This window comes from Phacochoerus africanus, chromosome 2, assembly GCF_016906955.1.
Source record: "Phacochoerus africanus isolate WHEZ1 chromosome 2, ROS_Pafr_v1, whole genome shotgun sequence".
NCBI classification, from domain to species: Eukaryota; Metazoa; Chordata; class Mammalia; order Artiodactyla; family Suidae; genus Phacochoerus; species Phacochoerus africanus.
The window spans coordinates 30,437,143-30,460,716 of record NC_062545.1 but is presented as its reverse complement, the minus strand read 5'-3'; the positions used below and the strand labels follow the sequence as shown (position 1 = coordinate 30,460,716).

The following is a 23,574-nucleotide window of genomic DNA, read 5'->3' as shown; positions in this document are numbered from 1 at the left end:
GAAGGGACCTGTGGCCAGAGCAGATCCACAGAAGCCAAGCTCTAGAGGAGGAAGTTCCAACAGGAGTTTGTCAGTTGGGCCATTCACCAAAGAACAGTCTGTGAAGAAGAAGACTGAGAAAAGGACTTGGAAGTGAAAGAAGAGAGTTTTAGCCATTTGATATCCTAGGATGAAAACTAAGCAATGCCGCCAGACTTTTGAATTTCTCTGGACCGATTTCCTGGGTGGCTTTTTTCCTGGCACTTAGGAAATTTTTTTTTTTTTTTTAAAAACATAGGGCCATTTTGGGAAAAATTTAAGTGTTTATTGTTTTTGTTTTTTTCTTTTTTCCTCATTCAAAATTAAAACACCCTCTTCACTGGCTCCCATGGGGACAAAGCGTCAATTCTTCTAAGTTTCTTGAAGGGTAATGAGAAGGCAATTTAGAGGGGCACTGCGGCTGGATGAGTTCATTTAGTTCAGCACAATAATAATTACAGCTTATTATGTCCCCAGCACTATGTGAGGCACTGAGAAAGGCGATCATCCTAAATCCTTCCTCTTGTGCCTTTTCTATCCCTGACCTCCCTCATCTATGGATGTAAAGCTTCCTGTCTCAGTGGGTTGTTCTCACCTCCTGAGCCATATGCCCCAATCTCTCTGTTTTCTGAACCTGTATACTGCGTTGGAAGTTCTATCATGAAGCCAGGATGGTTTATCACAGATCTTGAACTATAGGACACATGCAGAATACTTTATCTATGCTAATGTGGAATATTAAAACATAGGATGCAAAAGAGGGAATCAGTTTGGGCTTAGAGGGTATATCAAATTGCCCGAAGGGGATCCTATAAAAGTTGGGTGAAAACACACGAATTTAACACACAGAAGGAGGGCCCCAATCACAGTGAGTATTCTCTGCTCTATTGCAATCAGGTTGTCAAATGGAGTGTTTGTTCATCCTTCATTTAAGCATCTAATTTAATTTTTTAGTAACCATTTATCAAATGCTAGATGCAAGGCTCAGCAGTTTAAGGAGATGGTATTGTCACTGCTGTGGCTTTGGTTAAAGCTGTGGTGCAGTTTCGATCCCTGGCCTGAGAACTTGCTGCAGGCTGTGGGTGTGGCCAAACAATAAAAAAAAATTTAAAAATAAAAAACAGAATTTTTTTCTTTTTAGCCACCTTTAGCATAGGGACGTTCCCAGGCTAGGGGCGGAACTGGGGCTTCAGTTGCCGGCCTACACCACAGCCATAGGAACACCAGAGCAGAGCTGTGACTGCAACCTATACCACAGCTCACAGCAATTCCAGATCTAAGGATCCCACTGAGCAAAGCCAGGGATCAAACTCACATCCTCATGAATACTAGTCGGGTTCTAAACATGCTGAGCTACAAGGGAAACTCCCCAAAAATTAAAAAAAAAAAAAGAATATTATTTAAAAGAATAAAATAAATAGACATTTGGGTCCTCTTGGAGGTTTTTAACCCTATACTTTAGAGAAAGAAAAACTCATCTTTGTCTAATGGATTGGCAGAGAAGAGCCTGGGGGGCGGGAGGTGCTGATGGTGACAGAAGCAGTGAATGTGGAAATGGGCCTGGGGAGGCAGCCATGATAGAAAACTGGAAGAATAGAGGAGGAGACACTGCCAAAGCAAAATAAAGTTGTCCTCTTGACTTGTGGCCTTCGAAAGGTAAGAAAGAGAGGTGAAGAATGAATTCACGTGTTGAAGGTCAATGAAGGTGGTGCCACTAACAAAATTAATTCAAAAAGAGGAGCTGGTGGGAGAGAATGGGTTGATGCCTTTAGCTTAGGGTGTGTTCCTCTTGAGATGCCAACAGGACCTGCAGCTGAGACTGTCCAAACTTCTGAATGGGAGATAGGTTTCCTTAAATCGCCCGTGTAGAGGTGAAAGAAGGGATTATAGAATGAACGAAATTGTACAAGGAGATCGTATAGCCAAGAAAGAGAAGAAAACCCATGTCTAGGTCTATTTTTTGAGTGTAATGAAGAGAAAAGAGGAAACTCTGTAGGAACTAGAGCAGTAAGCAGCAAGAGGATAATGCAAGTCAAATCATGGAGCTTAGGAGAAGGCTGCTGTCACTGTCACAAAATACTTCCTGGAAATCCAGGATGATGAAGACTAGGAAATGACCATTAGAAGACCATTGATGATCTTAAAGAGAGCAGTCTCAGTAAAGGGATATGGGCAGAAGTCAGATTTCTAGGATTTACTACGTTGATGAGTAGATGTACCAAGTCCTGGCCACTATTTTTGAGAGGGTTGGTGGAAGAATAAAGAAATTAGATGAACAGAAAAGTCATTTTAATGGGTGTTGGGGGGCAGTGCTGAGACTATATGCCTAAAACTAGAAAATATTATATAAATAGTTTCTAAAGTGCTCTAAAATATAATGGAAGGAATAGACACTGCAAAGCTCTCATATAGTTTTCAGTAATGTAATAGTTTCACTCAAAAATTTTCAGTTTAAATGGATTTCCGCAATTTACCAATCTGCCTAACTTTTAGATTTTCTAAAATGGATACTGGAATTAACCATGCCTTTACTTGCATTACTTTAAAATTGTCAAATCAATTTATTTATCATCCATAAAACTTATTTCCCCCTCCACCAATCATTGACTTCTGTAATTATAATCAGTGGACATTTTTCATAGTTACCTATCATAAGGCATTATGATAAAGTTGTATAAGAAAAGAGATTAATTGGACATTTCCTATTTCGAAATGTAGTTACAAGCCAGTGGAATCAAAAGGACAACTAAGTGATTTTGTTCCTATTTCGACTACTATTATCATTGAAAACTGTGCTTTTCAAGTACTGGAGGAGAAATCAGGATTGTTATTGTACATACGCTAAAAGAAATGCCACGTGAGGTAAAAATAGAGAAAAAAATTACACTTCTAAGTTTGTTAGAATATGAAAGTAGCATGAGTTGGTGGGAATTTGCAGGGAAGCCAAAACATAATGCCACATGAGAAAAAAAAAAAAGTAGGATTCATTCCACTATGCTAATAAGACCACACCTGGGATACCTCTAATGAAAATGAACATCTAGGAAACTGGAAATAGTTCAGAGACGAGCAATAAGAATGATTAAGGGCTTGGAGAGACTGAACTGAAACAAGATTAAAAGGCCTTACGTTTGTTTAACGTGGCTAGCAGATGACTAAAAGTGGGCATGATATCTGTTTATAAACATCTGAAGGCTGGGTGTAAACATGAAAGATAGAGTAGAATTGCTCAATATGGGACTAAAAGGATTTGACTTGAGGAAAAAATTTCAAGACAGAATTGAAAAGTAAATATGATGAAACTGTCTCCCAGAGAGTGTGCATTTCCTTTTCTTTAGCGACTCAGCCAAGAATGAGGAAGTTTAGCAGAGAACCGGGCAGAAGAGAATGACCCAACAGGTCCCCTGCAGATCTGATTTCCTCACTTTTACAAACCAGTAGAAAACCTTTTTCAGCTTGATCTGTTTGCTCAAAACTCCTCAGAAAGTGTGTTTATTTATAGATTTTAGAAAACCAGCAGCATGGTACTTTAGATTCCTGGGCAATCATGTTTTATCTTCATGTGTTCTGTCATTGGCAGAATAGTAGAGAAAAACTGGTTAAACCTAGTTCATATTGAAAGTTCACTCTCTCAAGGCTTAGAGCATTTGGCTTAGAATTTACTAGGAAACAACTGAATGACTTTATTTTTTAAGAATTGTGGATACTTCCAGCTGGACTGTAAAGGTACCAAGAGGGAGTAACTTAAGAGGTCTATTTTCAGATCATTTCTACAAATTTCGAAACTTTTGTCTTCTTTTTTGGTGAATGCAGTGTTGAAACCGAATAGGACCCTGTACTGCACTGCGGGATATAAACCCTTTCAGTGTCCTCTGTTTCCAGTTTGTAGGAAAGAGGCTTCCTTCAGCCTCTTAAGACTTTTCCTAAGTTCCAAAGGGCAGACTCGAACAGTTAGTTACTAATTGGGGAAGTAAGGGAAAGCAGAAACAAAGGAGGAACCATCAAGAAATAAGAGTGCGGTGATGAAAACAAGGTCTTGGTTTTTCCTGAAGGAATATACATAACAATACCTTTCAGTTCTTCTACAGAATCTAAGCGCCTCCCCCCGCCCCACCTCCCCCAGTGGAAGACGGGAATTTCAGGCTGAGCACCTGTTACCTCATCACTGACCAATCAGAAGACTGGTCACACACCCAGTAGCCCTCACCCCCAAATTTGCCTATAAAAATCCCCCCCAAAACCCCTTCAAGAAACTGGAAATTTTTGAACACGAGCCTTCTCCTTTCTTGGCCCCACAATAAACCTTTCTCTGCTCCAGTCTCCAAGGTTTCAGTTTGTTTGGCTTCACTGTGCATCGGGCACACGAACTTGGTTTGGTAACAGTGTCTTATTCCATTTTTTAGCCTCAAGTTTGTTCTTACTAAAGTGATGGAATGGTTCCTTTAAGGTTCCTTTAAAATCAATTAAAATAAAAATTAAGTTTTAGATGATGAGCTCATAGAGGGCTTTGCTTGTTTGACTTAACATAAAACCAATGCCAAAATAGTGCCATGCACAGTTTAAAAGTAAACAAATAGTAGATGGTAACTGCAGGAGCATCCTGCCCCAGAAGGCGTGGTTAAAGGAATTGTTAGCAAGAGAATCTTTTATTTCCACTGATTTTCACTACAAAGTCACATTTTTTTCTTCCCCCATAACAAATGTCCTTTCTCAGATGAAGTTGAACATTTATAGATATTCTGATGGCCTAATTCACATCCTGGAGGACCTGCTAGTGTTTCTGAATCACTGCTAGAATTTTCTAGCAGCTTTTGGACTTCAGAATTTTCCTCCTTACCTGTCCTTTTAGGCTCTTTGAACTTCTCTCTATTGATCTGCTTTTTCCTCTAGTTCTCTTTGGTAGAGCACTGCTGCAGTACCAGACTGAGCCAATAGATGCTGCCACTTCATGGTGTTAACAGTTGGAAAGTTTCTTTTTCGGTGACTAGGTCCTAAAACTCAGTGTTTGTTGGGGCTGGGGGGTGGGGGTGAAGAGTAATGACTAACTTCTATTGTCTCTCCTGAGAGTAATTTGTTTTCTAATTGTGGGCTTAGGAATGGTTTGACTTTTACCACAAATAAGGTAGTAAGAAAAATAATACCAATTAATTTTAAAAAGACATTTCAGTTTCAGATACTTCAAGTATATTTTAGGCAAAGAAATCAATCATTGACTAATAACATAATTTTAAATTTCATAAAAAAGAGTTTTGAACTCCACATTTCTCTACAGTAATGGAAAAGGAATAGCTGAAAATAAGTTTTGGAGAGCCCAAGGGACATGAGAAATGTAATTCTCTAAACCAGTGTTTTTCAGACTGGTGTGTGAGACAGTTTTACGTGGGACAGGATACATAATTTTTATTTCTATAAAAAAGAGTCATTTGCAAGGCCATTTCTACTCACGGCAAGTTATATGGGTTTGCCATTTATGCTGATGATAAAAGTTTCCTTTATCAGATAAACTTATTTAATGAAAGTAGCTTAAAGAAAAATATTAAGTCAATAATACGACCGAGACGTGGCAACAATGACAAAAGTGGTATTCAGTAGAAAAGCTGAAATAATGCCTTGTTTAAATAAGCAATATATTTTTGCCTGTACAACCTTAAAATTCTTGCATTTTTTATGCTTGACTTATTTCAAAGTAGACTGAAAATGTGACAGTTTACATCACTCCTAGTGGAATCCAAATGTTTATTTAAGACTATGTAGATGGATCTGAAAGCAGTGGTAAGAAGTTGAATAACTAATATTGCGATGCAATTCTGATGTTTTCTTGGATAACTTCTGTACATATATTCTTATGTAGATGTATAAAAATGATGTGGGAGCAAAGGAACTTGAAAGCAAGATCAGTATTGCTGAAAATATGATTTTAGAAGGGAGTAAAGAAACATACACAAAGATTATACTTGTGTGAACACTTTGCTGTACTAAAGTATAAATTTTTATTTGGTCCAAATTATGCATCATCTCACCTGTATTTAGAGGGCAAACTAAAACAAAATGTTTCATACCAAAATGAAATTGAAAAATCTGTGGCCTTATGAGGGAAATATTATATTCAGTATTGTACTTAATTTTACATAATTACTGTAGCCACTGAGCATTCCTAGACAATGAATGATTCCCAAAACATTTAAATTGCACACTTTGTCTGCAAGATATGAACTGCACTAAAAATAATTACTATTTTTCTTACTGCTACCTCGAATAATAGTAGCATCACAGTGGCAAAGAGTGGTCTTTGGGGTTACACAGAGGATGGTGTGAATCTTAGGTCTGCCTGGTCTGCCGTTTACTAGTAAATTGCTAAAATTTCTGAGCCCTTTTTTTTCTCACCTGTAAAATGGAGAAAGTAAGATCTGCCAAGTTAATTAAATCTGCCCGTTGGTATTTCTCTCTTAAGTATATATTAACTGGCATCTTCTTCAGGCCGGAATGGGATCTAGATCATGCTCCAAATCCTCTTTGCGTCAAACCCGCAGCCAGAAACCTTTTTACCTTGAGACCAGAAAAGGAAACATTAAGCCTGGCAATGCCTAAACCCTCCAAAATAAATCTGCAGGAAAGAACGCCCAGTGAGTGATGAGAGCAGCAATAAGCACGTTTATCAGTTTAAATTTACAACCTCACCTTTTCCATTGCCTGTTAAAAACTGTAGGTAATGCCCCCACTAATTAAAAAATAAGTGGAAACCACAAATATTCAATATTTGTTTTTGCTTTTGAACTTAGTGTTCATGGCATTTGCATAAGACTAAGATGAAGTAGAGGGTGAAAATTTTTTTCTGAATTTTGTGCAGAATATCCAGTTGATACTATATTAAAATTAAATTTTCTTTGGGAGTAATTTCTACCAGTTAACTTGTAATCGCTCAGGTCACATTTAAGGCAGTGTGAGGGGGGTTGCTTGTTGAATGATAGGCTTTGTGTTTCGAGACCACTGGGTTTATTTCTGGGAATATTTCTTAGGTTTCTTCTGGCCTCAGTTTATCTTTTATACAGGATTAAATAATCATCATAGAGTATGGTACATGAACTCACAGGTACCATAAGTGACGAGTGTAATGACTGGCACTCAATACGTTCTCAATGAATTAAAATATTTATAATCAGTGTGACAACTAAAGACGATGTTCTTGTGTTAAACAATAGGTTTTACGAAGAGGGATTAAACGGATGCAAACTTTATGTACTGTTTATTGTCTACTTCGCTGAGGTCTCTGGTTGTAATAGCCACATGTGAGCATACAGAATATGAAATCCTACGTGGGTGCATAATGCATGCGCAGAAGGCTTACGCATGAAATGTCACTTCAGCAATGTGCCTGGGGAAGCTCTGACGCTGCCTTGGAAGTCGCTCGTCGCAGCCTGACCTTTGGGCGTCTGGGAGGGATGCCTATACCTGCGCCCGGTGCTGGAAGGGGCCCAGGCCCTTCCCAGCACAGCTTCTCCCCAGGCTGTATACTGGTGCCTCACATGCAGCTTAATCGAAAAGGGTATTTCCTCCCTTCAGAGAAAGCTCCCTAGTCTGGCGCGGGGTGCTTTTTACTTTACGTTGTTGCAAGTAGGCGAAGTTCCTTCAGTCTCCTCCCCTGGGGTAAGTGGAAAGGAGTCCAGCAGCGGTGGACACCCGGCGATCGGATAGCGACGGAGTTAGAGACAACTTGGGGGCTGCCGGGCAGAAGCAGGTGGGGACAGACAGCGGTTCCCTGGTCTGGGGAGGGGAGTGCGGCCGCGAGTCCCTCCCCTCCGCCGGGAGGTGGCAGCGGCCGGCGCCAGGCCAGTGGGGGCGGGGTGGGGGCGGCGCGGAGGGCGCGGAGATTACCGCGGCGCCACCGGGGACGCTCAGGGTCCCGAGCGGTCCCCACGCGGGACCGCAAACGATGACAACAGGCAGTCGTCCGAGGTCGAATAAACGGGAGTCGCTTCCCCGCGCACCGCCGCCCCCCACTGCCTGTCTCGGGGGGTGGGGTGGGGGCCCCGGCGGCCTCCAGTGGCCGCGGGCTCCGGCAGCGGCGTCCCCCGCCCCCACCCCGCGCGCAAGTGCGAGGCTGCCCGCCGCGCGGCGCACGCTCCGCCGCTCCCCGCTTCCGCGCAAAACTTCTAGCCTGGCCTCGTGAAGTTGTCGCTCCTCTTTCGGAGCGGGAAAGAGCTTGGGGAAAAGCTGGGCCCTGGCAACCGCGGTGGCTGGGCGCGCGCTCTCTTTTTCTTTTCTTCTTTTTTTTTCTCCTGTCGTCGATCAGGAGTTTTGGCTCCTCTCCTTTCCTCCTCCCCCTCGCAGCCGGCTTCTCCCCCCGCCCCGTCTCTCCCCCACTGGTGTACGCTATTTGTTGTGGGGGGGCGGGGTGGCCGAAGGGGATGTCCTCTTTTCACCAGAGGCACAGCGCTAAGGGGAAACTTCGACCCTGGAAGGAACGAGAATAAATATCTAAATACCGACGCAGGGATCCGCTGCTGGGGCAGACATCTGAACTTCGGGATCCGGAGGCGATCCAGGAGGAAGAGGTGAGTGCCTCTTCCTACCCCTGTCCCGGGGCCCAGGTTTGAGGGATCTTCTTGCAGATTCTCCCGGGAAAGCGCGTGCACAGCGGGAAGGTGTGTGGGCGCCAGCGAACCGGTGGTCGCTTGGTGGCGGAGAGCCGCCTGCCCCAGGGCCTGGGCGGCTCGGAGTGCAAAGGGTGCGTTCTGCCCAGGAGGATGCCCTGACGCCCCGAGGCCCCTGGCCTCGCCTTTCTGCCCCTCGCGGAGCCCCCGCGGAACAGGGTGCACCACTCTATACCTGCACTCGGTTCCCGCCTCTGCGAGGCGGGAGCCCCTGGGTCTCCCTTGCATCCTTCTTGTGGCATTATTTTGCGACGACCCCCTAGATAAGCCAGACGCAAGTATGCTGACCCGGATCCCATGGAGGGCCCCAGGCGCCTGGGGTTTTCACGGTGTTGGGTGCGTGTGTACGTTTCCTGCTTGTGTTCTAATCTCGAGGCACCAGCCGAGCTGTTCAACTGCGGCTGTCCCACTTTAATAGTTTTTATGTGGCGTGGACCGAATGTCTCCTGCAGTTTGCCAGGGTCCGTGAAACGAGAGGCCCCTTTTTCAGAGGACTCGCGTTCATTGGCCCGGGACGCGGATGCCTCGGAGGGATTATAACTTCTCCAAACGGAGGGACCGGGCGGGGGGGAGGCAGATTTTCTCTTTCCAATGCCTGCTGCGTCTGGGGTGGTTGTGGGACTTGAAACGGTTCGCGGCTTTAGTGTCGTTTAGAGAGATTTGGAAGTAGATCGTTTGTGTGCTTATTTTCTTTTTCGCAGCACAGCAGCCAGAACTTTCGTTTAGTAGCACTTTCGAGATGTTTCATTGTTTTGCAAACATTATTCAGAGCAGCTTGGAGCTATTAGGGAATTTGGGGACCAAGTGCCGCGGCAGAGCGGTGGCGAAACCAGGGAGCGCAGTGTAATTTTTGTCATACCTTCTCTATCTGGGGTGGCTGCGTCCCCCGTTCACCACCACCTCTCTTTCCCCTTCCTTTGAAAACTAATAGGGTTTGTGCTTTGGGTGAGTGTATGTAGAAGGGTGTCTTTTGGAGACGATCTTTTCTCTCCTTGCCGCGGGCTTCTGTCCCCTGTACTGCCCAGCGGCCAAAGAGTCATTCATGAATCCTACTTCCAGGGCGGTGGAGGAAGGTGCTGGTCCCTCAGCCCTTTCTGCCAAGGTGCAGAATAGCGACGGGGCGTGTGTTTTGGTTTCAGAGCAGTTCCACGTGGAGCACCTCCGTGTGCGTGTGTGTTGTGTACTTGATCTGTGAGGAGGTAACAGGAGTCTCGTGTTCAAACCCAGTGGGCCGTTGGCCATTAATTTGCTTCCCTGGCTGTCATTCCAGACACTTCCAAAATCTGATACCTAAGAGAACCAACAGGTTAGGTTTCACATTAAGAGCTCATACTTAACAGTTTTCTTTCTCCCTTACCCCTTTTGGCTTGGCACCCTGGGATCAACGTAATTGATGGAGCTAAACATATCTTCTCCAATATGCATTTTGTTTCTCTTCTTATCCGCGGCCACTTTTTGCACTCTCGGGCGTCTGTCAGTTTCAGTGCGCGCTCCTGAGGGACTTAGGTGGGAGTCATAGGAGCGTTTAAGGACCTCGGGGCTCAGCTTCTGTAGCTCTTGGAGTTTGATTTACGCGTAGGTGACAGTACTGAAAACTGAGGATGGTTTTTTGCCAGTTGGGTTGTTTTGGGTTTTACTTTAAAAACCTCTTCAGGACTAGGATTCTGCTTGATAACCTTTCCCGGGTAGAATTAGGTTTTAAGCAGAAACGGTCCCTTTTATTTTTATTTTTTTCTTTTTAAATATTTGTGGTCAATCGCTAGCTAAGAACCAAAAAACCACGAAAGAGAGCGGGGAGAGATTCCTAAAACAAAATATTTGATCCATAGTAGGGTGTGTTATAACACTATCCTGAGAAGTAGATAGCAGTGATAAGAAGAGGCAAACTATTTTGTGTGGAGCTGGACTGCCAGAATCTGATTTTTATGGCAACAGTACCAAATGCAGATAGAACTATATTCATTTTTGCTGTTATTATAAACCATAAAAATAGTTTGTTCCACCTCATTAAAGGTTGTAAGCCAGTCAGAGTTAAACCATTTTTTTAGAAGTGACTGTATAAGACAGTTAAAACCTCTGACAGTTGCAGCTTTGGAAGTAATATAATTAGATTATTTGAAAGCTGTTTTTTTTTTCTGATTATTAGGGCTATCTCCTTGTCTTTCATAATAAGTAAATGTCTAAAATCAATAGATTTTTCAAAAGCCAGTTTTCCTTTGCCAGTTACCTGAGAGTAGTATGCTTTACCCTTTTAAAGCCACCATAATAGAGCTTGCTTCACAGTTATAACTGAAATAAAAGGATATACTTCATTATTCATTTATTATGAATAAGTATTTTACTAGATGTTAGACACTTCCCTTTTCCTTTACAGAGTGAAAAATTTTACACATGTACATATTTACAGAATATTTATTTTAAGTATTATTTCAAGTTAAAAATTGTTTGAACCCTAAGATTTGTATAAAAAGAAATTTTTATTAAAACAATCATTATTCTTATTAAGAAATACAGATGCTGCATTCTGGAGGATTTATAGAAGCCAGTTGTCTTTGCATAAAAGTTTCTCTTTGGGGGAGGAGACTGGCAGCTTAGTAGTTTGTCATTTTGCTGTAATTTATTTTTCCTTTTAAGAAACCTCTGAGTTAAACAAAAGAAAAATAAGACCTCCATTTCTTAGACTTTCTTTTTTATTTATATTATGGATTTGAGGTGTAAATAGATTTTACATAGCCACGGGAAATAGAGTGTCCAGTTTCATGTTTTCAATCTCTGTTGCAAGCTCTAAATGACTGATGCCATGTCTAAAAATAGATTTATGTGGCTTGGTTTTTCATTTTTAAAAACTTTGTGCAGCAAAATTAAGTTATCCTGAAGTTTTAGAAAAGTAGATAAAACATCACTATTGTTATAAGAAGCCAGAATGTTGGAAAGTTCACATTCTAACTCTCAAATAATAAAAATTACACTTATTTCACCCTGTGGAAGCTCACTTTTTTCTATACAGAATTCAAGAAGAGGGGTGATAATCCTTTTCAAGACTTAGTGAAATGTTAAGTAATTTAAGAATGCAAGTATTTATTATATTTTTCATTATCTTTTCTTTTTCTGTTGGGTAAATGCAGGAACACTGAACATTCAGTAAAAACAGGCCCCCCTTTATAAGAAGTTTATTCACCATAGTTCTGTATTGCAGCTGCTGGTCATATTTCACCGAGCTGTTAAAGCACTTAAAACCTAAAATTAGGTACTGTCTGGTTGTAAATATTTCAGATCACTCATCTAAGAAACAAACAGAAGAGTGTGCTATCAAAAGTAGATGTACCGAATCCTCTCATTGAAGAGCTGAACAGACCATCTATGAAACACCTTATTTTTGTTTTCAGTGAGAATATAATCATGACAGTTTCTTTTTCAAGTGGATATTATTCTTCCATATTCTAAACTCTCCTGCGTGTCTCCCTGTAGAATCTCTTAAACTAATTGTATTCAGAAATTACCACTGGGGGATTTTATTACAACAGTTACTGGGTGAGTGCAATCAACACCCGGGAGGAATAGGATGACTTTGCAGAGTACCTGCCCCTCTCATGAATTTTTCCCTATGGTCTAAGAAGTGGCATGCTCTTTCGGGCCCTTGCTTTAGCAGTGTGTGGGATGCAGTGGTGTATTTAATTGCAGTATGTGTGAGACTGCGTTTTGCAGTTAGATGTGTTTTACCGTGAGGGACACCGAAGAGAATAGTCATTAAATTATACGTGGAGCTGAAAATTATACGTGGAGCTGAACTTGGCTTCACTTAGTTTGAACTTGAGTGGAAGAAAATAAACAAGAATCCCATATTCCGAAGCAGTCTAAGCAACTCTGATTACTTTTAAGAGGTTTGAAGACTTTGTAAACATTCCTGTCACCTAATATTGCTTGTAGCTCTGCACATGAGGATAGGCCTTGGTGATTCGCCATTTTCCTCTTGAAGTTTGTGATTCTTAACCTGTCCCATCCATGTTTCTACTAGTCCAGTGGTACTGAAAATAAATACCACTACCCTGAGTCCCCTAACTCCTTCTCCCTCTTCCTGAAGAAAAGATGAAACAGATGAATTTAAAAATAGAAACCATTTGGAGTTATCAAAACCACATTTATATGGTGGTTTAAAACAGTTTCAGAAAGTGTACCTCTGCGTCTCACTGTAACCTTTTCTGTCATTGAAAGGTGCTAATTGATCTTAGGGCACTGACATAATAGTATAGTTTGATATTCGATACTTTCAGCAGTGGTCTGGCCCTTTTCTCACCCTGAGATTTCGGTGCATGGCTGATGAAGAGTAACACCATGTTAAAATGTCCGGAATTCTAATTTTTGTCCCCCATGTGAAATGTTTTAATAGAACAACTCATATGTTTAAAAAACTTTTATGTGTGTACAGTAGGTAAACTTTTATGTAGATCTGGGCCATGAGAGAAAGAAAGAACCATATTATCCTGTTAGGGGTTTTAAATATCTTTTCACAGGTATTTTTTTTTTTTTAGATTGAAATTTTTAGGCAAAATCTGATTGCTCTGAACACACTTGAATGTATTCAACGTGACCTTGCTTTAAAGCAATATAGACTAGCCGTCTTGAAATCTCATATCCAAAGTATATGTTCTTAAGTATATTCAGATCTTAAAGTATATTTTAAAATAAAACTTGTCAGTTCAGTTGTTGTGTAATGGTGACCTTTCTGTCTGTGTAATTAATCATTATTTTCATTGTCAGTCATCATCATCATCATATCATAGCTGACATTTACCTACGATTTAACTTTTTGCAAAACACTTGAAGGTGTTTATGTGGATTCGACAGTTTTACTCTTCTCAACTGTGCCATCAATTAGGTACTTTTATTATTCTCATTTTATGGATGAGAAGACTGAAGCATACAGTAGAGCGGAGCCAGGATCTCAGCTCTGCAGCCTGAACCCAGATCCCTTGTCCTTAAACATTGCGTTAGGTAGTTGCTCCCACCAGTCATCCAGGAGTTCCTTTTAGGTGGCACCAAACAAACATTTTATTTTGATAGTGTTAGTTATATGTGTGTTGCCAAGGATATTAGGAAAATACGTGAAATTTCATATTAAACTTATAATTTCCTGGATAATGTTGTTTATTTTAAGGCAAGACCAGAAAAGGATTGAAGCAGGAAAAAAATTTAAAGCACCTATTTAAAGAAGCATATTAAGTAACAGTGAACAAGTGTTTGGCTAAAATAGCCAAAATCATGAAGGTGGATGGCAAATGACTACATTTGGAGACACTGGTATTTTAGAATGTTTCCCAGGTGTCAAGAACGTACGTCCAGACCTTTTAAATATTCAGCTTCCCTGTAGAATTGTGCTTTGCTTTTCAGGCCTCATCCTTTAGAATGATGTTATCCATTTTACAGTTTTTGTCCTGTTGTTTTAAGATTGAACGCTGGTTGATCTGCATGCTCATATTGAGCCAACTAATGAGGACTGTGTGATGACTCTAGGCAAGTTTAAATTTTAATGAACTCATATTTCAGAAATACTTTCAACTTACTTTGCATTTTTAAGGCTTTCTCTAGGTGAGCATGTTAGTTTTGCTGCTGCTAATCAGTTTTATGACTTTAATGCATTTTTCACTGAAGCAGTGGTTTTCACTTGGATTTACGTATTTAGCAACTGATCCCTTTGTCCAAGAGAAGGCTGACACTATGCCCACTAGAGAAACATCCGCTGCCTCCTTCAGTGACACAGGACATGGGTGGCCTGCGAATCACTCACCAATGCTGTCCTCTGACCATTGGCGCCTCCATCTATCTCTGTAAGGGTTATCCAGATTGCAAAAAACCAGTCTTCTAACAAAAGGGGTCAATTTGGGGTATCTGCTAAAGTATGTTAGTGTGTCATCTGCTAAAACCCAAAACAGAAAAATAAACAACTCTCAAATATCCTCCAGTATAATTCCTTAGCAAAAGGGGTGTCGGTTTACCCTAGGGTAACCTGAATATTCTTATTAACTAATCTGCAACTTTATTTTAGTTCAGTTCTGAGAAAAATAAAAAGTCACAATGTTTCCCACATAGAATTGCAGATTTGAATAAGGCACATAGGATTTGTACCTGCAAAGGTTTGTTTTATGAGAGCATCTTTTTTTCCTTTAAAGACTGTGAAGAAACATCAGCAGTGGCGTAAATTGACTTGACCTTAGATTTCCAGGTAAATCATTGCTCCTGTTTCTGTTATTCTTTCCTCCTTCCTTTTTAAAATGAAAGGGACATTTCTTATGAAAGGCTCCAATTAAATCATAAAAATTTACATTCATATACCATTAAGTTTAATTCTACTCACAAAAGCAATAGCATTAAATTTGAAATTCTATCCTTAATCAAGTAGGTGCACGATATACTGGGAAGGCTTATTCTCCGCAAGGTCATGTACGCAATTCACAAGCCTCTGCATATCCCCAGCAGAGGGATCTATTCATTGCATTTCACCTCTGACTCCAAACTCCCTCATGTTAGAAGATTTGAAAAGACCTGAGTGTTCCAACAAAGAGATTGACTATTTCTAACTTCAGGTGTCCGTATATTGAAAGCAATGACGATGCGGAGAGTCCACAGGTCTCTGAATTAGCTAATTCTTTTCACTTAAAATGTTCTATTTTAATGCAAATATGGATTTACATATGATGATGAATCAAGTAATGCTAGCTAAATTTAATCAAAGGTGGGTGAGGCATGTTCAAATTTCCTTTTGCCGATTTTCAGTTAATCTCCAGTTGTGCTTCTAGTAGGTAACTTAAAAATGCAGATCACAGTGAGTAGGTCAAGAACATCAGTGCTATTGAAATTTTGTGCATGAACTTCAGATATTAAGATGACGCTACTGTTTCGTTTTTTGTAGTTGACCCGAGAAGACAATTTAGATCTGTTTTGTCTTCTCAGTTATCAACTTGAGTTTTTAAAAACTTCATTCAGGAAAATACCTAGCAAAGTTCTGGGCACATGGTACATGCTTATTAAATGCATTTTCATTAGCAGCGTTGCAGAAGAGGTACCAAAATTGTAGTGAAACGAGTAGAAATTTTCCACTTTGGAAAATTTTGAAGACTTTGGGACTTTCAGTCTGTTATTCTGATGAGGTCTACTTTTTCTTGGCACACACCATTATGGTTAACCTGGTGAGTTAACCCTGGTAACCGAGTTCATAGGTTTAATCCTCAGATTATCATGTTAGCTTTAGGGGACACTTGTCCTACACACACTTGGTCATATTGTCTTTGTTGTAAAGTGTATGGTTGTGATATCTTGACTGTCTCTCCTGGGGGACCACTGTGGTCTGTACAGGATCTGTTTCCATGACTCTCTTCCCATCCTGAGAATGTTCAACCATCTTTATTCACAATTTTTAGAAGGTCTCTCCTTGACTTAGAATTCTTAAAAAAAGATTTCCAGGAGTTCCTGTTGTGGTGCAGTGGAAATGAATCCAACTAGGAACCATGAGGTTGTGGGTTCGATCCCTGACCTTGCTCAGTAGGTTAAGGATCTGGTGTTGCTGTGAGCTGTGGTGTAAGTTGCAGACTCGGCTCGGATCCCGAGTTGCTGTGGCTCTGGTGTAGGCCAGTGGCTACAGTCTGATTAGACCCCTAGCCTGGGAACCTCCATATGCCACAGGCGTGGCCCTAAAAAGACAAAAAAAAAAAAAATTCTCTACTGCTCATAGGACAAATTCCAAAACTCTTAGCAAGACCTACAGGGCCTTTCATGCTGAGGACTTTGCTCAAGTTTCCCCTCTCACCTCTCACCAGCCATTCACAAGAAATCTCTTCTCCAGCTCCATGGAAAAGTGCAGTCCTCAAATACACCCTGGTCATTTCCACTTCATTTCTCTCTCACTCTCTCTCCTTTTTTTTTTTTTTTTTTTTCTTCTTAAGGGCACACCTGCGGCACATGGAGGTTCCCAGGCTAGGGGTTGAATCGGAGCTGCAGCTGCCGGCCTACACCACAGCCACGGCACCAGATTGGAGTCGAATCTGCAACCTACACTGCAGCTTGAGGCAACACCAGATCCTTAACCCGTTGAGCAAGGCCAGGGATCGAAATCATATCCTCACAGAGACTACGTGTGTCCTTAACCTGCTGAGCCATACTGGGAACTCCCCCGCTTAATTGCTGAGTCATAGTGGGAACCCCCCCCCCCTCACTTAATTCCTTGGTGCAGGTGGTTCTTTCTACTGGAAGAGATCTTTTCCCTCCTCCAAAACTCCCTCTTTTGCTTCTTTTTCAAGATGCAAAATGGTACCTCCTCTGATCACCAGAGGCTGAGTTGGATGTTTTTTTTCTCTTTATTCCCCAAACACCCAGTTTCCATCTTGAGCTCAGCACTTGCCACATTGAAATGGAGTAGGTTATGTGAGTTTAAATCCTGCTGTAGGTGGAGAATATACTGAGGCTATGACCAGTATTTGCCATTCTATATTTCCAGTAGATAGGGGACAGTGAATTCCTATTGAGAGAAGGAAATGGGGATGAAGGCAGGTGGCACTGGACAGTCTCTGCCATCAGTATTGGGAGCAGCAGGAACAGCTGTGACCATTACAAGTCAGGACAGCCTTAAGAGCAACCTTAGGGATTTTTGGTCTTAATCCAGTAGAACTGCATCTCTGAATCCAGGCCCAGCTTATGTGTGTGGGTGTGATGATATAGAGATGTATTTATTTTGCACATGATCATTGGGATATCAGTAATCTAGTGGATAAGCCAAGGACACTGAAGATCTCTGGAGATGTGGGTATTTCTTGGTATTTGAAATCTGAGGGTCCCACTGCTTTTTGTAATACAGTGGTCAAGTACAAAGAATATGGAGCTGGGCTGCTTGGGCTTCAACCCCAGCTCTGACACTAGTGACTCTGTAATGACGAGCATGTTATGTAAACTGGTTTTGCTTCAGTTTTCTCATGTGTAATAGGGAACACCCTTCATGGAGTTCATATGAGGATTCAACAAATATATATAAAACATTTAGAATAGTGTCTGATATGAGTCCTAGACATTATGGATATGATTGTGTTCCTTCCATTGGAGTATCTTTCCAAAACATTCCAGAGACACTTAGAGCTGAAAGTCCTTTTTGGGGTCATAGACTGGGGGCCTTAATATGAGTCCCCAGGGGTTCAAATACAAATTTAATACTCCGGGGTGATCTTGGCAAATCTGAGGCTGTATTTGGAGCCAAAAGAGAAGACATTAGAAAACTCAGTTTGGGTCATTTACATTGGACAGCATTTCTTTTACCAAATACTTTCACATATAGTAATCTAGATCTTTAAAGCCTTGCGTCTGTGCAGTTCCTCAGCTACTCTAAGCGCCTATAAAAACATTTGATTGTGGTACTCTTGTTATAGAGCCAGTATTTGCTTTCCCCATTGCTTTTTTTCAGCCTGAAGGCACCAATTATAAGAGCTTGTATAATTCTCAGTCGGCCGTGATCTTGTACTCAGTGTAAACTTTTTAAAAGATAACATTAAAGATAGCTATATAGTACAGGGAACTGTGTCCAGTCTCTTGGGATAGACCAAGATGGAAGATAATACAAGAAAGAGCATGTATATATGTATATGTGTGACTGGGTCACTTTGCTGTACAGCAAGACTTGGCACGACACTGTAAATGAACTAACTTTAATAAAAAGAAAAAAGATAGTTGTGACTCTTATCTTTGCAGAGACAGTAGGAGGTCATTAGCATCTCTGTTTCCAGACTGGATCATTTGATCCTTGGATTCAAATGTGACAGTATGGCAGAGTGGGGCTGAGGAAGGAGGGGACGTTACTGCTTCCCTGGAAGTACTGCCAGGTGCATCTGTATATACTAAAAGAAAATAAAAAAGATCCTACTACTGTTCCTGGGCCTGAATCCCTCGGTGTATTTAAACCAGTACTTCTCAAAGTCTGATCACTGATATTTTGAGCTGGATAATTTGTTGTGGAGGTGTCTGTGTAGCCACCCTCTGCATTGCTGGGTGTTGTGCGGTTTCCTTAGTCTCTACCCACTAGATGCCAGTAGCACCCTCCCCCTAGTATAACAGCTTTTCCAGACATTGCCAGATGGTCTCTGGAAGCAAAATTGCCTCCTGCTGAGAACCCACAGCCAAAGTCGATCTTAAGATTACTTGATACATTATGTCAAAATCTTCCTAGGCATCTTGCATGAGAGGATTGTTCTACTTTCAGTCAAGTGTGGAGAGTCTTCATACCTTCCTCCTAAGTTTATCTTTTCTTTTCTTTTTTTTTTTCCTTTTTTGTTAGGGCTGCTCCTGCGGCATATGGAGGTTCCCAGGCTAGGGGTCTAATTGGAGCTGTAGCCACTGGCCTACACCAGAGCCACAGCAACACAGGATTCGAGCCGCCTCTGCGACCTACTCCACAGCTCAGGGCAACACCGGATCCTTAACCCACTCAGCAAGGCCAGGGATCAAACCCGCAACCTCGTGGTTTCTAGTCAGATTCGTTAACCACTGCGCCATGACCGGAACTCCCCTTCCTCCTAAGTTTAAACACAACTATCAAACCACTCTTACTGGTCTGTGTTGATAGATAAGTTTTATAAGGAGGGGTTTTACAGATAGCTTTATACAGATTAACTATCATCAGCATATTTTCCTTTTCTGGACACAATATATGAGTAGGAGGAGCAGAATACTTAGGAAAGTAGGTTGGAAGTATATATTTATTTGAGTCACCTATGTGATTTTTTAAAGGTTATTCTATTTTAAAAGTTATTCTTACTGTTCCTTGTTAATAGCTATGTTTGATTCATTTTTAATAATGACAGTTCCTTGTCTTTCCCATAAATATTTAGCAATAAGAACTTTTTTTATGTTTTTTAGTCTGTAGTGTCAAAAGTAAAATATTATCTATAATCACATATTTAGCAATAAGAATTGTTTTTACTTTTTTTAGTCTGTGCTGTCAAAGTATTATCTATAATCACATCTGCTGAAGATTAGAATACTTTATCAGTTAAGTCATTTGCTCATTTGTAATGAGAACGTTTCAAACAAAGTGTGTCTTAGCTTTCAGTTTGTGCCACGATTTCAGGATCTTGAGTTTGATAATATTGGTACAGTTTGAAGAATGTAAAAGTGAACCTATTGTGTGTAAAGACTCCTTTGATTGACTTATGGGATCCTCAGCTTATGTTCTCATTCTATAGGTTTAATCTTGACATTCACCTTTTGTCTATGAATTGATATGCAGTTGACTGTAAGTAGATGTGACTTGTCTGAGTACTACATCTGCCCTTTGCCTAGTTTAGGTGTGTATGAAAGATGTTTCAAAAATTAGTGAGAAGAACAAAACGGGAACATAAAACACTAACAAGTGTGAGGGGATAATTTTGTCTACACGAGTTTGGCGTTGAATGTGAAAATTATTTTGAAGTATGAAACAATATTATAAATACATGATTAGACTGATAGTCCTATGAGGTCTAAACAGTATAGATTTTTTTTTTTTATCTCACTAGTGATTATAAGGATACTTGAAATTCTACACATATGTATTGTCTGATTTAGTGACTTGACTTTAATTGTATTAAGCAGGTAATCATGTTACCTGGAAGCAGTCAGACAGACCCAGGGATTTCACATCATTTACTAATTGATGCTCAGGCAGGCAGGGCAGAGGGACTTGAAAACAAGCCCCCGTCCCCCCCGTCCCCCATCTATCTGTCTCTGTCTTTCCTTTGATTTGTGCTTTAGTTTTTGAAATATATTCTTAAGGGGGAAAAGTGGCTATGAATATGTGAGTAACCAAAAATATCTTTCTGTTTTCTAAGACGACGACATCTTCTCAGCTACTTGTTGGCAGAGAGATGAAGTGGGTGCTGGGTAACCCAGTGACAGAGGGAGGCCCTTCCAGGGGGGTTAGGTGGGAGTTATAAGTCAAGGACTTAAATTATGAGTTTTCAGAGAGTGGAGGAGAGTTTTTTGCTCCACGCATTGACATGAAGTCCAAAGAAGGCATAGCAAGCCTTGAGTCCATCCGGGCACTTGATGCCTGACATTGAACAGGAAGTCTGGTAGCCCTTTAGTCATTGAAGAACAGCTAGTAAACCAGAAATTCTGTTTTTCCAAAGGAACACTTCTTGGTTTCATAAATCAGGGAACCCACCCCCTCACCCTGCCGAGAGCACAAGTCACGTATCTGTTTTCTCAGGTTGATTTCTTTGTACAGTGGATATGAATCAAAGACTTACCTATTTTTATGAATGCTCTGTGACATAAAATGCAATTAGGCATTTCCTTTTCTTTCCCTGAGATATTCTTGCCACCCTTGTCCTCCACTGCCTCAACTCCCTTAACCTACTTGCCTCTTCCTTTTGCTGCCTAACTCGACAAAAAAAAAAAAAAAAAAAAATTACTCCTCTTTCAAGGTTTAACTCAAACATCACCTCCTCTGGGAAGCCTTCCCGAAGGCTCAGGCAGGATTAATTCTTTTCTCTCCGTAATACTGTGGCACCTTATTTGGGCTATTAACATAAAAGCACATTGTACTGGGGCTAATTATGTGTGAGTCTGTCTTCTAGACAGTCCCTGAGGGGGGAGACCGTGTCCTTCCCCCTCTGTAGCCCCTGTGCCTGGGGTACTCATGGAAATACACTAGCTGCCCTAGTCCCTGTGTGTCTTCAAAGGACATAGATCCCAAACCAGACAGCTATGTAGAAGGAATCCTGTTTCTGTGTTTGAAAACGGACTCTTTTTTGCACATGGTCATGGGAGTTTGTTTATTGGTTATTTTTCACTCTGACTTATTTAAAGCTTCATTTGTACCAAAGTATTACTGGTACTCTAGCAAAAAAAAAGATAGGGCCGGCATCAACTGGTATTTGGAATACATTGGAATCGAAAAGGCAGATTGCGGTTCTACTTCCACTTTCCTCCGGAAGTGAACTTCGGCCCCTTTGGTTGATTTCTGTGGAGATACATGTCATGTTATTTTGAAGAATTGTTACCTCTCAGAATTGTAGATTTCATCTGCGAGGGAGCATGTTCTGTATTTGTTTAGGTCAGTGTTTCAAAATATGGGAGAAGGCCCAACAATCCTAGAGATATCAGTGAAAAGAGTATGTGGCCTTTTGGTGAGAGAAATGCAGTCTTTTTTTCAGGCACCACTTAGGAAGAAACATTTCTGTTTCGTTTCTCGTGGTTTGTTTTCAGGCACTTTCCACAGAAAAAGATGAGCAAGACCCTTCAAAACCACCAAATTGCTTATTTAGGGGAAAAAAAAAAACCCCTCCTGTGTCCAAAAATAACATTAAATTGAAATTATTGTTTCCAATAGTTTTGAAAATTGTGGTTTTATTTCCTCGTATGAGTCATTTCTGAATGCAGTATGTGATTGCATTGCATTGTGATGAAGCCTATTTTCTCTGCATTTTAATAGGTCACATTATTATCGGAGACTCAGATCAGAAGGGGAATTTAACCTCACTCTTTTGCAAATGAATACTGGATTAGAAACATTAAGTGATTTATTCAGAGTTTAGTGCTCCCAGCTCTACAGCTTGCTGCCTTTATATTTCTTTGTTTGAGCCTGACAAGGAGTTGCAGATACTGGACTCGGACAGTCTTTATGTGTGTATCCATCTGGGCCCTGTAGCCACTCAGCAGAGGTGTAACCTTGGGGAGGTTATTTACTGAGCTGCTTAGCCATAGTTGCCGCCTGTGTGCGTGTGTTAATGGGCTAATAGCAGTACTTGTCACGTGGAATTGTCATAAGGAATAACTGAGAGTACACCAGAAAGACACTGAAAATGATCAATATATTTATTGATTTATTCGAATACACTGTTGAGTGTATTTAATGTCCAAAAAAAGGCCCTTCATGCCACTGAAGCAAGATTTTTTTTAAATCAGCCTTTAAAAAACAAAGAGACGATAAAAGTCATCCATATGTTGTGTTCCATATTAAAACAGATATGATAAGAGGTGCCCTTGAAGGGCTTGGCTGGAAGAGGCAAGGAGAGAGGCTTCTGCAATGCTGACAGTATCCTTTATCTTAGTCTGATTGATTGTGACCAGGGGGTATTGATTTGATAAAAATTTGTCAGCTGTCTACTTTTGATTTGCATATTTGTGTGTATGTTACATTTGACTAAAAAGTTTAAAAGTGTGGATATCTTTAAAATAAAAAAGTAGATGTCCCTCACTTTATCCATCTCCTGCATCTCCCACAAATCAAGTCAAAGTACTTCCTTTCAGACTTTTTTTTTCCTTTCTATACATGGGTAAATGTAAGAATTTCATGAGGATCTCATGTATTTTTATTTTATATTTTTAAGCCAGAATGGATCATCAGTTGTCTTAAAATTTGCTCTTGATTTGCTGTATTTTGAATACTTTTCCACATTAGTTCATATCATGAGGTATTTCTCTTCAGTGTATGAATGTTTTATACTTAGAGTTTTTCCCTTCTTGATATATCTTTAGGTTGCTTTCAGGTTTTTACTGTTATAAAGAATGTTGCAGTCATGATTTTTGTATATCTTTCTGTATATCTGCCCCAAATTCCTATATATAAAACTCTGAATGTGGGATTAATAGATGAAAGAGTGTGTGCATCTTGCTTAAATGGTGCCAAAATACATTCTGAAAAGGTTATAAAACCTTGTATCCCTGTGATGATGCCTACCTCTTAGTCCTCAAAGCTAAGGATAAAATTTTATGCTTTATTGACCATTGCAGTTTTTAGTGTTCTGGTTAGTAAGGAGGTTTATAGTAGTAGATTTCCTTGAGGCTTGTACACTAATTGGGAGAGTTCACTGATAAGAGCAAATAATTCTGTTGACCACACATGTAACAAATCTGTGTTATAGGGAGTGAATATCTCACTTAAAAATTG

At 40.6% G+C, this 23,574-nt stretch overlaps 1 protein-coding gene across 6 annotated transcripts in view; it reads left to right on the top strand.

Annotated features, from left to right (window-relative positions):
• Positions 1–23,574, top strand: part of EYA4 (EYA transcriptional coactivator and phosphatase 4) — a 312,569-nt gene that overhangs the window by 33,937 nt on the left and 255,058 nt on the right. Inside the window, exons 1-2 of one of the 6 annotated variants that reach the window (XM_047758377.1) lie at positions 7,482–7,662; positions 8,442–8,570. The exons of 1 other annotated variant lie outside the window; for it this stretch is intronic. The gene's annotated coding sequence lies outside the window, so the exon portion shown is untranslated. Of the gene's footprint in view, positions 1–7,481; positions 7,754–8,149; positions 8,571–23,574 lie in introns of those variants that run through there. 4 more of the 6 variants (XM_047758371.1, XM_047758404.1, XM_047758396.1 and 1 more) reach the window with 4 other exon arrangements.